The sequence below is a fragment of the Mauremys reevesii genome, linkage group 1, assembly GCF_016161935.1.
Source record: "Mauremys reevesii isolate NIE-2019 linkage group 1, ASM1616193v1, whole genome shotgun sequence".
NCBI classification, from domain to species: Eukaryota; Metazoa; Chordata; order Testudines; family Geoemydidae; genus Mauremys; species Mauremys reevesii.
In genome coordinates, this window is record NC_052623.1 from 292,369,922 (window position 1) to 292,386,893 (window position 16,972).

At 40.5% G+C, this 16,972-nt stretch overlaps 1 protein-coding gene and 1 long non-coding RNA gene across 2 annotated transcripts in view; both read left to right on the top strand.

The window, feature by feature from the left end:
* Window positions 1–16,972, top strand: part of LOC120374886 (potassium voltage-gated channel subfamily C member 2-like) — a 50,579-nt gene that overhangs the window by 11,109 nt on the left and 22,498 nt on the right. The gene's annotated exons all lie outside the window — the stretch shown is intronic.
* On the top strand, window positions 9,629–15,220 carry LOC120395574. Its single transcript, XR_005592705.1, has 3 exons — window positions 9,629–9,687; window positions 14,185–14,196; window positions 15,053–15,220. It is a non-coding gene; the product is annotated as an uncharacterized LOC120395574 (long non-coding RNA).

Here is a 16,972-nt window from a genome sequence, read left to right on the forward strand (position 1 = left end):
GTGTGAGGACAGAAATCCCCCTAGCTGCAGATGCTATCACTGTAGCTGATTGGGCAGCACCTCCCCACCTAGTTTAGTGGCTGGGACGCTTTGACAACTCCTTCAGTGACTCCTGTGACATTCTTACCCTGCAGTAACCAGTCCCCTTGGCCATTCTTCCCCAGAAACACTCACGAAGGTGAAACTACCCTGTTAACCTCGTGCAGAGATTGTCTGAAGCATGTCCTGTGACTGTTCTCTGATAGAGGCCATATACTGAAACCTTTAAGAAGTCACATACTCTGTAGTGCTGGAAATTGCAAAGCTGGATATGGCCAGATGTAGCTTACATCATAGACCTAGTTTGTAAATTATGTTGTTTAGGTCAGTCCATGTGCTGTGGCTGGACAAAGGCAGCTATCTAGTCGGGATCAAAATTTTCAGTATGCCACACTTTTATACACACAGAAAAGGACATTCACAGTACTAATCTACCTAGCAGTCAACTAAGAAAAGGGGCGGTGATGGCAGTGGAAGCATGGCTCTGTTCATTCCTCCTGTTGTCAGCTAATCTAACTGGGACAGGAATCTAGTGAAATTGTTTATTTTAGCCCTAATCTTCCCAGTCTTCAGGGATCACCTAAAATAATCTCTCAGCAAGTCACTGCTCTAGTTTGGCAACTAAATTCAGCAGAAATACTGCTTTCTCCACATCCCACACCCCAAATACTTCTCTGCATCCTGCAAGAAGGAACTTTATGATAGACTATGTGTATTGAATATCACCCCCTACTCATTCCAACTCCAAAAAAAAAAGGTGAATATTTAGTTAAGGGGTGCTATTTTGGTGCTGCTACTTACCATTTTGAAACTGGGCTCAGACCTAGCTATCCTCTGAGACAGAAGAATGTGAAAGTTAAGATTCCTTTGAGAGGAACAGATACAATGGTTGTTATTAAGAAGTATGTTGCTGCAAAGCAATGCAGTGTTTATTAACATTCCTGCTAAATCTTTGTTTTTCCCTTTTCACTATCACTAGTGCAGATCCCATTGCAGGCCAGGGTACTGAGCTCTTATCCAGACCCTGAAGGGACAGAGCACCTTGCAAATCTATTGTTAAAATGGAGAATCAGGGTCTACATCGTCTAGAGATGTAGAACAAAATCAGAAGATAGACTGGAAGATCAGATGAGCGGGAGCGGAAGAGAGAATTTCAAGGAAGAAAAAAAATCAAGACGCTTCCAAATCACCAGGACAGATACAGAGATGAAGATCTCAACCCCTTGAGAGAACATGTATAGATGGAGAAGGCCGTAGGACTAGGAATTCCATAGGGAAGGCATGAGATAATTCAGGTTGACTGTGCTATCCATAAGTGCCTCAGCATGTCTCCACTCATATCTCTCACCCTGTATGTAGCAGAAATCTACACCTCCCTCAGTAGCATGTCACAGAACAGCAGCACCACATTTCGGACTGCTCTGTTTTTTCCCTGTCTTCTTGCAGCCTTACCTAAGGCACTCTATTCCTGAAGATCTAATCCATGATCTGGAGAACATTAATCTCAAACGGATCTCATTTCCACTCCATGGAGTGCCTGCCACTGCACTATCTTTTGTATTTTGATTGCAGTCTGATATTTGTGCCGCCACTTTTGTTGTTGTTAAATAAAGTGGTTTTTTTCCAGCATGTAGCTTTCTCTCAAGATGTTATGACACTGGAAGCTGTTATACTGTCAATGATATATGAACAAAAGGAATTGATTTAAAATCATGAAGCACCAAATGAAATATAGAATTCCCCAAGGCATAGTTCACTTTTCCATCACTACCATCAGCCACCATCTTTTATTGGTCTGCCACATGCGTATTTCAGCAATGACGATGCTCTTAAATTTATGTACAAGTAGATTAGTCCTTATCGAAGTAAAAAGAGGTATGCATAACCAATCTTGAAAATAACATCAACCACCAGTAAATATACCATGCAGACATCAAATCTGATGTGGAAACAACAAATTCTGCTTTGTTCAGCCCTCTTCTCATTTTGCTAATGCTTATTTTGCAGAGTATGTGAAGCAGCTCTAATGAGCGTAGCATGCCTTATACTGACATCAGTGGCAATATTGTTCTCCAAAGGTTCTCTGGCTGCATGATCAGCAGCAAGATTTTCAGTCATGTCAAGAAACACATTTATTGAACAATTTTATGACTGAGCAATTTGCTACAGACACTACCCCTAAAGAACTGTGCTCCATTTGACCTCAATTTACATTTAAAATAAATGTTTGTGGCCTGCATTATTGTGAGGATAACTTTGAAAATATGAACTGAGCATATTACAATGCAGTGTTGTGTTCCTGAGTCTTCAGACGGCCTGAAATGATAGTTCTGAGAGATGTGAACTGTCCCAGGCATCTCAATGACATGTTAACCTTGCAACATAAAGATGAATTTAAATGTCAATTCTATATCACTACTGTTCATTTTAGCAAGAAGTGTCCAGCAAATCCAAATGCTTATACCAACCCTAAATTACCTCCCATAGCTCTTCCTGTAGCGAACTTAAATATACTTCTTTCCTTCCCCAAAAAGCGAGCAAACAAACAAACAAAAACCTGAAAGGAGCTGCTGTGCTGATTCCATTATTCATATCCACATTTAATATATTAGCTTCAGTTTTCCTAAATAAATAATAAATATATGGGAAATAAAAGGAAACCAGAAAGGGGATGAAGATGTTTATTTCCCCATTGCCAGGTGGCTTAAATGAGATGTAGACACTGTGCTAACATTGCTACTGCTGGGAGAAAATACCTTTCTTAAATAATTTTAATGTTCATCTTAAATATGCTGAAGTGGGAAGATCATTCTTGTCTGTCTTAGGAGACACATGAAGACTGCACAAATAAATTTGATAGATTTGATACAGGAAGTCATTCCTTATCTCTCTTGAGAATACCATTGGGGTAATGTATTGATTCCCTCCAAATGTTTGCAGGCTGTTGCCCAGCAGCAACATGCTCCTTGGACAAAGAAAGATTCAGCAAGATGATGCCTTGTGCATGACAGCACTGATATCTGTCATTACACTAGTTAGTCCAATCTTGAGTATAAGGATTAGTGTCAGACCCTTGGGCAAAATAGTGAAAAAGCCTTAAGAGAAGGGCTAAGCTAAGCCACATTTTGCAATGCAGACACCTTGAAATAATGGGAATATATTTGAAGTGATACTGTATGGGGCTTCTTGGCTAACACTTGTAATGGTGATAGCATAGAACATAATTTATACAGCAAATATAATGTCTAATTTGAATTTTGAACTTTGGAATATTGAGTTGTTTGCCTTTCTCTGTGTAATTACATTGCCAATTCAGCACCAGCAAGACTATTTTATCTGAGGAAAGGGTGGGGATTAGTGGATGGTAGCTATATTAGGATTTAAAAGTTGCCTATAATAGATTTTAACCTTCTCTTAAAGGAAAGTATGAGAACATAAGAATGTAAGAATGGCCATACTGGGTCAGACCAATGGTCCATCTAGCCCAGTATCCTGTCTTCTGACAATGGCCAATGCCAGGTGCTCTGGGATTACTATGAACAGTTGGTCAATCAATGACTGTTATAAAGTAAAAAGGTACATCCAGAGCCTGACCCACCCACCACTGGGCCCTAGGCAAAACCCCCTTGAGTCTGTCCCCAAGGCCCCCCTGCCATCCTTCTCCTGGCTGGCTTCCCCATGTGGGCACTCACTTCAGCTCCCTGTACTTGTAGCAGGTCTATGAGACTGTCCCTGAGTTGAGTCTTGCGGGCAGGGCAGAGGGAATGGGCTGCTGGAAGCAGGACAAGGCCAGACGTGCCCCCAGGGAGGGAACCCTGATGCCAGAGCTGGTCCCATGGCAGCAGCAAGGAGGAGCAGCACTGGCCACCCCACTGCTCACTCAGATTTGTCCTTGTGGCCCCTCTGTCATGTTGGGGTGGGGAGAGGGAGGATAATTTGAGTGAGTAGCATTGTGGTTGGATGGACAGGGTCCTAGAGCCACTCAGGTTGGGCCCCTGTCATGAACTGGATCCTAGGCACACACCGTAGGTTGCCTGTGCCTCAATCCATTTCTTATACCTAGAAATCAACATCCATGTATCAAATAAAGTTACTTGATGGTTTGCTTTGCCCCAGAGAGTTCACATAAACTTAGTTGCCTATTGTTGCAAAGAATAATTCACTGTCTTCTAAATTTAGCTTTGATCTATGTAATTGTGTAGTGAGTTTGGGAAAAGATTCTCACAGAACATGTATGGCAGCTTTAAAACAAAAAACCAACCAAATAAAAACAGCTTTCTGGCCTGAAACTGCTCTTTCAGTGCAATTGTTCAAGTACTTCATTAAAGTTGCCAGAAGAACGAATCAGTGCATCAGTTTAGATTTTTATGTTAACGCACTTCCCTTGAAGGACTTTTGAGCTGCGCTTGTTGATTCATGGAAGAATTCCAACAGTCATATCTTGTCTGGCCTAGCAAACAAGCTTAAGATGAAATACTATTTTCATTTTAAAGATCCATCTGTTATTTCATCATAGGAAGACCTAAATCCTCAGCTGAAGAGGAGACACTTTAATTTTATTAGACAATGGATTTGTTTAATTAAGTATTGCATTCCTCCTATGAGCCAGACTCTGTACATTGGAATAAATCCGAGTCTTATAGCGGTGGTGCTAATGCTTCATAGAACAGCAGAGAAGGCAAGGTGCTTACCTGCCTTGTGGATGGCGCCTGAGTAGAATGTGTCCAATCTGTGTAAGTAGCAATTTGATAGGTTTACATGAATATCTTGACAAATTTATGTTGTGATGCTTTTGTTGCCTAAAATACAGCTTATTATGTATTTTAAAGGCTCCTTATTGAGGTTGCAGGAACAAACCATCCCGATGTGTAAAAAGAATAATAAATATGGCAGGCGACCAGCTTGGCTTAAATGCTGATCTTAAATGCAAAAAAGAAGCTTACAAGAAGTGGAAGATTGGACAAATGACCAGGGAGGGGAATAAAAATATTGCTCAGGCATGCAGGAGTGAAATCAGGAAGGCCAAATCACACTTGGAGTTGCAGCTAGCAAGAGATGTTAAGAGTAACAAGAAGGGTTTCTTCAGGTTAGCAACAAAGAGAAAGTCAAGGTAAGTGTGGGCCCCTTTACTGAATGAGGGAGGCAACCTAGTGACGGAGGATGTGGGAAAAGCTAATGTACTCAATGCTTTTTTTGCCTCTGTCTTCATGAACAAGGTCAGCTCCCGGACTACTGCACTGGGCAGCACAGCATGGGAAGGAGGTGACCAGCCCTCTGTGGAGAAAGAAGTGGTTCAGGACTATTTAGAAAAGCTGGATGAGCACAAGTCCATGGGGCTGGATGTGCTGCATCCGAAGGTGCTAAAGGAATTGGCGGATGTGATTGCAGAGCCATTGGCCATTATCTTTGAAAACTCATGGCAATCGAGGGAGGTCACAGATTACTGGAAAAAGGCTAATGTAGTGCCCATCTTTAAAAAAGGGAAGGAGGAGGATCCAGAAAACTACAGACCAGTCAGCCTCACCTCAGTCCCTGGAAAAATCATGGAGCAGGTCTTCAAGGAATCAATTCTGAAGCACTTAGAGGAGAGAAAAGTGATCAGGAACAGTCAGCATGGATTCACCAAGGGCAGGTCGTGCATGACTAACCTAATTGCCTTCTATGATGAGATAACTGGCTCTGTGGATGAGGGGAAAGCAGTGGATGTGTTATTCCTTGACTTTAGCAAAGTTTTTGATATGGTCTCCCACAGTATTCTTGCCGGCAAGTTAAAGAAGTATGGGCTGGATGAATGGACTATTAGGTGGTTAGAAAACTGGCTACATCATCGGGCTCAAGGGTAGTGATAATGGCTCAATGTCTAGTTGGCAGCCGGTATCAAGTGGAGTGCCCCAAGGGTCGGTCCTGGGGCCGGTTTTGTTCAATATCTTCATTAATGATCTGGAGGATGGCGTGGATTGCACCCTCAGCAAGTTTGCAGATGACAGTAAACTGGGAGGAGTGGTAGATACTCTGGAGGGTAGGGATAGGATACAGCGAGACCTAGACGAATTAGAGGATTGGGCCAAAAGAAATCTGATGAGGTTCATCAAGGATAAGGGCAGAATCCTGCACTTAGGACGGAAGAATCCCATGCACTTCTACAGACTAGGGACCGAATGGCTAGGCAGCAGTTCTGCAGAAAAGGATCTAGGGGTTACAGTGGACGAGAAGCTGGATATGAGTCAACAGTGTGCCCTTGTTGCCAAGAAGGCTAACGGCATTTTGGGTTGTATAAGTAGGGGCATTGCCAGCAGATCAAGGGATGCAGTCATTCCCCTCTATTTGACATTGGTGAGGCCTCATCTGGAGTACTGTGTCCAGTTTTGGGCCCCACACTACAAGAAGGATGTGGAAAAATTGGAAAGAGTCCAGCGGAGGGCAACAAAAATGATTAGGGGGCTGGACCACATGACTTATGAGGAGAGGCTGAGGGAACTGGGATTGTTTAGTCTGCAGAAGAGAAGAATGAGGGGGGATTTGATAGCTGCTTTCAACTACCTGAAAGGAGGTTCCAAAGAGGATGGATCTAGACTGTTCTCAGTGGTAGCAGATGACAGAACAAGGAATAATGGTCTCAAGTTGCAGTGGGGGAGGTTTAGGTTGGATATTAGGAAAAACTTTTTCACTAGGAGGCACTGGAATGGGTTACCTAGGGAAGTGGTGGAATCTCCTTCCCTAGAGGTTTTTAAGGTCAGGCTTGACAAAGCCCTGGGCTGGGATGATTTAGTTGGTGTTGGTCCTGCTTTGAGCAGGGGGTTGGACTAGATGACCTCCTGAGGTCCCTTCCAACCCTGATATTCTATGATTCTATGATCACATCAATGCTGGTATGAAGTATTATTCAGAGTGGGGGGCTGGACCTCTGCCTCATTCAGTGCACAGGATCTGCTCTGGGAATAAATTAGGGTTGTGTAGAGGAGACTGTTGTGCGTAGGACTCATGCCTCATTTGTTGCAGAAGTTGGAAGCAGTGTAGTAAACGAGTCAGCAGATTTCAGAAGAGAAAGGGTGGGCTCATGGTTAAGGCACTAGAATGCTACCCTGGAGAACTGGATTCTATCCCTGCCATGGGTTTCCTATGTGATGCTAAGCAAGTCACTTAAACCAAACTTTTCACAGAAGGACACTAACTGTTTGTGCCTCCTTTTGTGGGTATCTGACTTGAGAACCTGGGTCTGATTTGTAGAAGTGCTGAGGACTCACAGCTGCAAGTGAAGTTAATGGGAGCTTTGCTTTGAACATATAAAGCATTAATAAGAATTTGGAAAAATAGGGTCCTAGCTATCTCAAATTAGGCACCAAAATTTAGCGGACACTGTTGCCCTTAACATCGCTGTGCCTCAATTCCCCATCTGTAAAATGGGTATAATACTGTGAGTTCATCTCATATAATAATGGGGATAATACCACGCTCTCACCTCATTTATAAAAATAAATGAATGTTTGTGAAGCACTCAGATACTACAGTGATGAGCACCACAGGAAAAAAAAAACATGACCAAATTAATAATTCCGACTTCAGAGCAGGGTTTAAATAGTGTACACTAAATAAGACATAGGGTCACACATTGAACAATGAGGAGAAAACAAAATATTGAATGGCTTTTCATTTAGTGAGCACCATCCCTTCTGTGCACGAATGAGGCAGGAATCCTGTGGAAAATATGTGATCATGTAATTAAGGATTTAATCAGAATACATATGCAGAAGAGGGCCAAGTTAAGGTTATACATGCAACCTTAATTCCTGCACTTTTTCGCTTTGGATTGCTTCTCTTTGCAACTTTAATTATGTTCTTGTAATGTAGATTTTCTTGTGTGTAATTAAATATAAATTACGAAAGTGTGTGCTGAAATAATACTATTTGATCCCTTGGTATTTGAGAGTGCCAATATTAAAATCCCACTTTCATGCCTCCAGATTAGTCTTTCTAGGTGGGAAAGCATAGTGCAGTCTCCATGTCTATTCAGTCCTTGGTATCTCTGCTAACTGCCCAAAAGGTGCCAATTAATGTAAACTGTGGTATATCTCTGTGATGTGGACACTAAGAACTAATTGAAGCCATTAGACTACTGTTGGAGGGTGATAACTTCCAGTCAGACTTATGCTTTATTTGATCTAGAAACATACAGGTTGAAGGCTCTATACAAATCCCTTGATTTTGTCTTATCTAAAATGGTGGCCTTTGTATCAATACTTACACTGTGAGTGTCGCTGTGTTGTGTGTGTTTGGGGTGGGGCAGTACTGAGATGCAAATGAGCAATCAACCTCACAAATTCTTGTAACAAAGTCTAAGAAACCTTTGGCAACTAATGCCATTGTATTACGATTACATGAGGTTAATAGAGAGAAGAGAGGTTTCCACTGCAACCGGAGATGGTGCCATTACAATTCTTATCTGATGGAAAATGCCCAAGTCCCAAATGTTTTTCTTAACAAAGCCCTATATTTACTTGTCAGATTCTAAACCAGGTTTTCAGTCACAGAGCTAGAGAGAAAGAAGATACAAGTGAACTAGAGTAGCTCAAATGAGGCAGATATTGTATGATTCAAATGATGTTTGTAACTTTCACTTTAATGGCCATAAGACTTATGGACTAGGCAGATAGAAATATAATAGAAGGCTTCTTCTCCATAAGCATTTCTCTCTTTACACCATGTATCCACATGGTTGTGAAAGTTTATGAGAAATAAACATTATCCTGAACATTTGCTCCAGTTTTGATCCATTGATCCAAATAAAGCGTTGCCAAAATCCATCACGTGGAGAACAATATTGTATGTAAAATATCATAAGTTGTCAGGTCCCAGAGCCTAAACTCTGCCATACTAATCAGAAAAGAGTGAGTCTAGGACAAGGAAATTAAGCATGCAAAAAAGTTAACAATATGGCATGTGGATTTGGGATTGGCTGAGATGGATGGCTATAAGTTGAAAGATAAACAGTAATTGGCTTTCTTCCTCAGCCCTGTAGTGAATCCTGGGTTCTGTCTGACATACTCTTCCTCAGGAGTAAGAAACCTTTGAGCCTCTAATATCAGAACTTGAAACCCAGAAGCCAGATTGAGAGACAGAGAAGAATGCCTCTCTTTCTCTTTCTCTTTCTCTTTCTCTTTCTCTTTCTCTCTCATCTTCTACTGTCAATGCAGAAACAGCATGCATAGCATTTTTTGTGGTTGTTAGAAATGGTCTTGCTATTTTAGCAGAAATATGTACAGCAGTATGTAATGAATGATAATGGTTTGCTTATCAGTCTGTGTAGCCATGCATACATTTTCTATAATGTGAGATCAAAGTGAACCTTACTACTGCTACCTTTTGAAATCGTGACTGCTAGAGTGAAAATGCTAAGTCTAGCCAAAAAAAATAAAACCTAGTGAGTTGCCAGGTTAGCCAGAGCTCAGCCAAACTATAACTAAAATAAGACCTATGCATTTAAATGAATGAAAAGGGAAGCCACTGAAGGCAATGGGAAATGATTAAAAAAACAGTTTTTTTAATTAGAGGGCCTCTGAGACTTGTGACTAGTCTCTAATTTTATGTTTTAGGTAGGTTGCTACATACTTGGTTCTGTACTGGACTAACAACGTAACTGAAGAAAGTCAGGTAATTTCAGTTTGTCTAAATGGGAAACCACTATGAGCATTTGGAAAGCTAATTTCTTTTTAAGAAAGATCATATTCCCATACAGGAATCAAATACAATAGATGTATCAGACTGTTCTTGGCAGCAAATAAATCTTGCTTCCTCCTGCGTGATTCTGAAAGGCCCTGAAGGCAACTGGTGCTATTTTACAGGGTGGAGATGGAAAGAAACTATACAAAGCATCCTCATTCTCTATGCACCACAGAGCACAATATCTTGGAGGTTACTTGGATGCTAGAGCAGACGAGTATTTTGCTGGCAGGTGTGGGAGAGAGAGAGAGACATGGGGAAAACATCAGCAGATGTATATTTTCATAGTTCTGCCAGTCAGACCCCTTTCTCATGTAGGTGAATGTAGGGGACAGCAGCTACAGTAGTAACTGCGGAGTGTTCCACTACTACTTTATGGCTTAGGAGGAATGACGTCAGCCCATCTGCCATGTACCCCATCGACTTTTCTAGTGCGCAAGTTGTTCACCCATCACTGAAATGCAGGGTCAAATCCTTTGCCTACATGCACAACTGAGGTAATGTTCTAATTATACACAATATTCAGTAGTACAATAATACACATACACAAAGTTTGTAAAATGCTTTTGGCACCCTTGGAGAGGTGCTATTTACATGCAATTTAAAATGCAACATTATTGGACTCTATTTTTCTGCTGGTATTTACTCCCTAGTTCTCATAAGTCAATGTGCCTTAGATTAATTGGGCCAGTAACTCCTCTGGTATAAACTGGCATCATTCCATTGACTTAACTTACACTGAGGTTCTGGGCCATTGCATTAAACAGGAGAAGGACTTAACTGCTTTGGAGGGACTCATTATAGAATTGGAACTCCCAGTAAGGGAAGGGAAGTTTATAGCCTTTTGCAAATGTTCCTCACCTGGTGTTGAAATAAGGTTGCTTTGTGAGACTGAAACAGATATGGCCAATTGAAGAGCCCGCACTTGAGAGAGAGAATTCCCAGTTTCTCATAAAATAGCAGCTGATCAGTGATTGAGGCCTGGTCTACACTAAGAAGGGGGTTCGAATTAGGGTACTCAAATTCAGCTACGTGAATAGCGTAGCTGAATTCGAAGTACCCTAGTTCGACCTACTCACCCGTCCAGACGCGGCGGGGTCGAACTCTGCGGCTCCCCCGTCGACTCCGCCAACTCCTTCTGCCGAGGTGGAGTACCGGAGTCGACCGCGGCACTTCCGGAGATCAGACGCGATAGTTCGAACTCCAAAAAGTCGAACTCTCCGCGTCGAACCGGCAGGTAAGTGTAGACGTACCCTCAGTGAATAGCTAGTACTGCAGCACCATAAATCCTAGCATGCTATATTACTGTGCACCCTCATCATAGATCTCAACTATAACACCACTAATGGGAAAATGTATCATGTTTTTCATTTAATTTGTGTCTGTGCATAGAATGGTAACAGCAGAAGTTTTACAATTATGTTGGGTGCTAAATTATGTTTATTTCAGAGAGAGAGAAAGAGAGAGGGAGAGAACACTATCAATGATTGCTAAAAGGAAGCCATTACTCACATTATGAAAAATAAAAGTTTGGCAAGAACTCTACAAAGCCTGGTTTGACATTAGTATTGGAGCTGTAATGCAATTTCATTGTCAGGGGGCTTTGGCTTGGCTGGTGGGGGAAAAAAGTAGAGTGGCACCTTTAAGAGTTCCCCCTTCCCTTGGGGATTGGGAGGGCAGGAAACATTACCTGAGCTGGTTAGCAGGCTGGTGGCAAGGGGTGGGGCTCAGGTAAGCTATTGACTTCTGCACACCAGATGAGGTATATAAACAGCTACCCTTGCAACCCGAGCTACCCTCTATGCCAAAATTTCCCAATCAGGAGGCCTAAAGTTAGGTAGCTAAATTTATATGTGGGCACCTAAACAAAAGTGGCCTGATTTTCAGTCAACGTGAGCTGCAAGTGTTTAGACTATTTGAAAATCAGGCAGGTTTTTTTTAGGTGCCTAAGTATTGATTTAGGAGTCTAGATCTAGGGTATTTCAGTTCTTTCCCAAAGAAAGCATTTGTGTGAGTAAAGCCTTGATTGCTTCAAGCAAATACAAAAAGGGGTGTGACCAGGGCTGGAAAAAAGTAATTTATAAATTAGTGAATACTTGCAAGAATATTTATTTATTTTGCAACATTTGCCCAGCTGCCCTGCCTACAAAGCTACTGTGTGCATTGAGGGTTCAATTCTGCAAGGGGAAGAACGCTCTTGCAAGGAAGTGCTGAGCATGTGGTGATGAGTGCCCTCCACTCTCACTGAATTAAGGAACACTCAGCACTTTGTACGAGTGCTGAAGTGTTAGATTATAAATATGCAAATTCTATCTGTGTAAGGGAAGAATATTGGTTGTGTTATCAAGCAAATCTTAAAGAGTATTTTGTTTAAGAAACTTTCCCCACCCCCTAATTTTACTATAAGGCTACCAAGGCTGGTAAGGAAGATTTTTTTTTACTTATTTTCATTCTAGATGCATAGTTTTACTGCCAGATTTATGTATCATTTCAAATAATGTGTAATCTGAATATATTTCTTTGGAAAGAGACTTTTGTTTTCTGTTAAGTCAGCACTGAGCTTGCACTAGAAAATATTAAATGTATTCCAAGGGCTTATTAAATATTCAACACCTGGCTTTTTTTTTTTTTAGTCAGTGCATCAAAGGTAAATTTTGTAAGCTCTGCAGCCGAACTAAAGTGAACTGAACCTTAAGAACTTCCAGTGAGTCCTCCTGTTAGAAAGTATACATTACACCAGGGATAGGTAACCCATGGCACTGGTGCCGAAGGCGGCACGTGAGCTGATTTTCAGTGGCACTCACACTGCCCGGGTCCTGCCACTGGTCCAGGGGGCTCTGCATTTTAATTTAATTTTAAATGAAGCTTCTTAAACATTTTAAAAATTGTATTTACTTTACATACAACAATAGTTTAGTTATATATTATAGACTTATAGAAAGACCTTCTAAAAACGTTAAAATGTATTACTGGCACGCAGAACTTTAAATCAGAGTGAATAAATGAAGACTCGGCACAGCACTTCTGAAAGGTTGCCGACCCCTGCATTACACAGTAGGGGGATTTGGAGGAGGAAGTGATGGGAGCCAGCCTCAGAGTAATTTATACTTGGGCAAAATGCAGAATCTTTTCTGGAAGGATACTGAGAAGTTGGCAAAGATTTTACCCAGATTTTAATAAAGTGACTTTGCCCCTGCAGAAGCTCTAAATTTGTGTTCTATTTTTCAACGTTGACTTAATCAGAATTACATGTTTTATGAGCAGAATATGTAGCTTATATTTTAAATCAATCTTTAAGGGAAATAATCTTTGGATCGCTATAGGATCTCTCACTTGAAATTATCATTAACAATAGGCTCATCATTGTGAATCACACATTTATAATAAAAAGTGCTGTTGAGGAGCAATGCATTATCTAAATATGTCGAAGCACTTCTTAAGTGATAACTAAATAAACCACGTAACAACTCTGGGAGGCAGGTAAGAGGTAGCAATCACCCACCACTGAAACATAGCACCTATTTAATAGCACAGCAGCACACAACAATTTAGATCTGGAAACAGTGAATATAGTGTCCAACTGAAACTGTGCGGGACTTGAAATAAATTATTACATGATTTGGATTTAAGCCAGGGCAACACAGTTAAAACCTCCTTTTTATGAGCAGTGCAATGAGTATTGCTGAATGAAAATTTTCTATTGAAATTGAACGGAAGATGCCTTCTTGACTAAAGTGAAAGTGTTTGTGAAAAATTAGCATTTAATTAGAATTTTTTTCATTTTTTGACCAAAAAAAGAGTTAAAACAAAAAAATTTAAAATATTCCAAAAACTGTTTTGTTTCAGTAGGAACACCCTTCTTTCTCCCTTTTAAAAAATCTTTATCCCCCAGTAGAAAAAAATATGAGTGGTGTTTTTGTCCCCCTGGCTGAAACAAGGAGGGGGGAAAAGAGGAGAGAGAGAGAATGCATTTGAACATTTTCCAAAATCCTGTTTTGAAAATTTTTGTCAAGTTCCCCCCCCAAAAGCCTATAATCATTTTAAAAATTGGAAAAAAAACCCATAATTTTCCCCTTTTTCATGAATATATTTATCTTTTTTCATCAATCTTAAGCCAGGAGATTTTACATATCCAGGGCCAGATGTAAAAAAATGAAGTCAATGGAGCTATGTTGATTTACCACAAGTGAGCATTTTGTCCTACAAGCAGTCAGGATCTCAGCTGCATAGACCCTCCTGAAACATACTGCCTCCCTAACATCGTGATAGAACAATAATTCAGTAATCTCTTAGATTTAAAGTGATGTCTCCACTTTCTGCAGCATGTATGCATTCCTTGAATTTTGACCAGCCCATTCTTTGTGTAGTGTTGTGAGCTATGTTAACAATCAATATCACAATTGAAGTACCACTATCATTTATTTGCAGGCTGGGCTACAGGTTGGTTTGGTGATCTCATCTGTTACAGAAAAATGGACTAGAAACCTATGCTGACTTCGTCTGAAATCTGATGCTTACCCATGCAAACAAATGGGTGTTTCATTTTAGAGGCTCATTGACTTCAGAATGAAAGCAAATGGAATTAGACAGAGGAGCAATATCACACTTGATAAGTAACTGGAGAGAGATAAGAGCGTGTGAAAATATCCTATATTTTCTAAACCAATTCGTTACATTACAAATGTTGTAAAAAGGTTGACAGACTCCGTTTCAGTATGTAGCCTCAGCTTACATGGTACTTTGTTGAGGAAAAAATGTTAAATGGAAAATGTAAAGGAAGATTTTTCAGTGAGAATATGTACTTTCATGCCATGAACTAATTTTCATTTGCTGTAAAGTGGCTACCAGAAGATTCTGATGATTATTACAATAGCACCTATAAGAGCAACAGGTCCCAACTAGAGTTGCGGCCCCATTGTGCTAGGTGCTGTACAAACACAGAGTAAATGATTCACTGCCCCCAAAAGCTTATAGTTTAATTAAGAAAAGACACAACAAATGGGCATAGCAAACAATCAGGAGTGGGGGGAGGTGGCAAGGCTACTTAAATCAAGTTCTCCCTTGCCCAGTGACATGGAGAATGGTGTGTGTGTGTGTGTGTGTGTAAAACTTCTGAATTTACACTAATCTAAATGGGGGTTGCAAGATTATGAACCTGTCACTAGCACTAGAGACATATCACAGCTATGTCCTATCTTTTTTTGCTGTGTGATGCCCACACTGTGGATAGCAGAACAGCATACTCAGCCTTTTCTGAAGGTGATTTGAATGCCTCTTCTTGCATTTCCTGCTGTAGGGGCACTGTAGCTTCCTTGTGAAAACTGAAGGTACTACCTGAATGGCTATCCCAGTCTCTGGACAAACACAAGCACATACAAACGGTGTGGCATACATCATAGCCTCATGACCCAAGTCGTTTCCCTGGACTTACACTACCTGGTATCTCTGGCATCCAATGGAATTTCCAAAGGTATATTAGTGAAAAATAATCTCGGAGGTAAACATGAACCAGAGGTGTTCAGGTTGCTAAAAAACAGGGAGGCTGTGGAAAAAGTCCAAGCTCCTTCAGTATTTTGACAGTGATACTCACATTGGGGCCTTTCACTGTGAACATCATACAAATTATAATAATAAATAGCATGCAATACAGTCTTGCCTGCTACTAAACTTCCTTGTTGTCTGGCATATTTTTTTTTACGAAGAATCCTCATCCTTGAGCTGAAGAAAATACTCTTACTGAAACTGGGTATTTTAGTAGGTGCTAATTATTTGCTAATTTGATTACTAGAGGATGCTGATCATTGTTGAATGCTAATTTGTTCCTTATTTTGTCATGGGGATTCTGTCTCTAAGTTCTTAACAAGATCACTTTGGGCTAGGCTGGAAATAACTTACTGTTCTTGTCTTTTAAGAAAAAAAATTGCCCACCATTGCAGTATATACAACAAGCAGAAATGGAGCACCTAAAATAGGGGTGCCTAAATTTTGGAGGCCCATAAAATAGAGCACAGTAGGAAAAAAATTAGGCAAGCCAAGGGCTGAGTTACAGAACTCCATGGATCAAGCTTTTGGCCACCATTGGCTTAATTAGCGATACAATCCATGTCAAAATTACAGAGAAGTTGTGGCAGCTGATGTGGTGAGTTCACTTGACGAATGCCTTCTACTTCCAATCATCCTGGCCAGTTGGTGTTACTAGCATCATCACATGAATAAGGGCAATGGTGCTGGAACAATTTATAGAGTGGGGGTGCTGAGAGCCATTGAACCAAACTATAAACCGTGTATATGGTGGAAACCACTTCAAGCCAGGTGGTGCAGTAGCACCCCTAGTTCCAGCACCTATGAGTAAGAGGGGGTTGTGTGTGGATGGGGGTTGATTTAACAAGAACAATTGCGCTATAACAGACGGTAAATTTGTAGTTAAGACAAGGACAGAGAACCTGCCTGATAAGAATCAGGAAGGCTGTATAAGATTGCTGTGTCTTAGTTTTTCAATTAAAAGTCAGAATAGTTGATCAGTATCCATGTTGGCTTTTAAGGTAAAGCCTAGTTGTAGATTTTCAGATTCAGAGAGTTTAGTAATTGCATTATTACACCAAACCCTTCAATTTAACTGATTGGGGAAAGAGAGGCAATAATAAATAAGCTGCAAATCTCTGATATAAAGTAACACAATGAATCAAATATAATTGTCAGGTCACATTACAAAATTAATCTAGTTTTCTAGAGTAAAATTGATTTTTCCCTATTAGTCATGCATACAGCATTTTCTCAACAGCAAAAAATAGCTTTTTAGATTAGTGAAGAAAGAGCATATAGTTTTGCACCAGTGCAATTTGAAATTAATGATTGATTTATTAAATGCACAAAATTGTGTTACAATGATGTTAAGGTCTGACTTAAACTAATAGAATGGAAAAATTCCAATTTAAGGCTGCCACTCTCCTTAACTTACCCCATTGTACTTAAATTCTTCACAGAGTTCCTAATGGTTTGTGATACAATATACTGTTGCCACAGCTTCACTTGTCTGTACTACTGGGATCCAGGACCTTTCCAGTAGACTGGCAACAGGGAACAATTATTCTTCTGCTTTACCAAACATATAATGTTTTTCTGTACCTGTTGGACTTCTTTCCACACTTTGTTAGGTGCTTACCTCTTTGTGTTTGAGAGAATTAATTTCAGGTGGTGGATTATTGGATAAACAAAC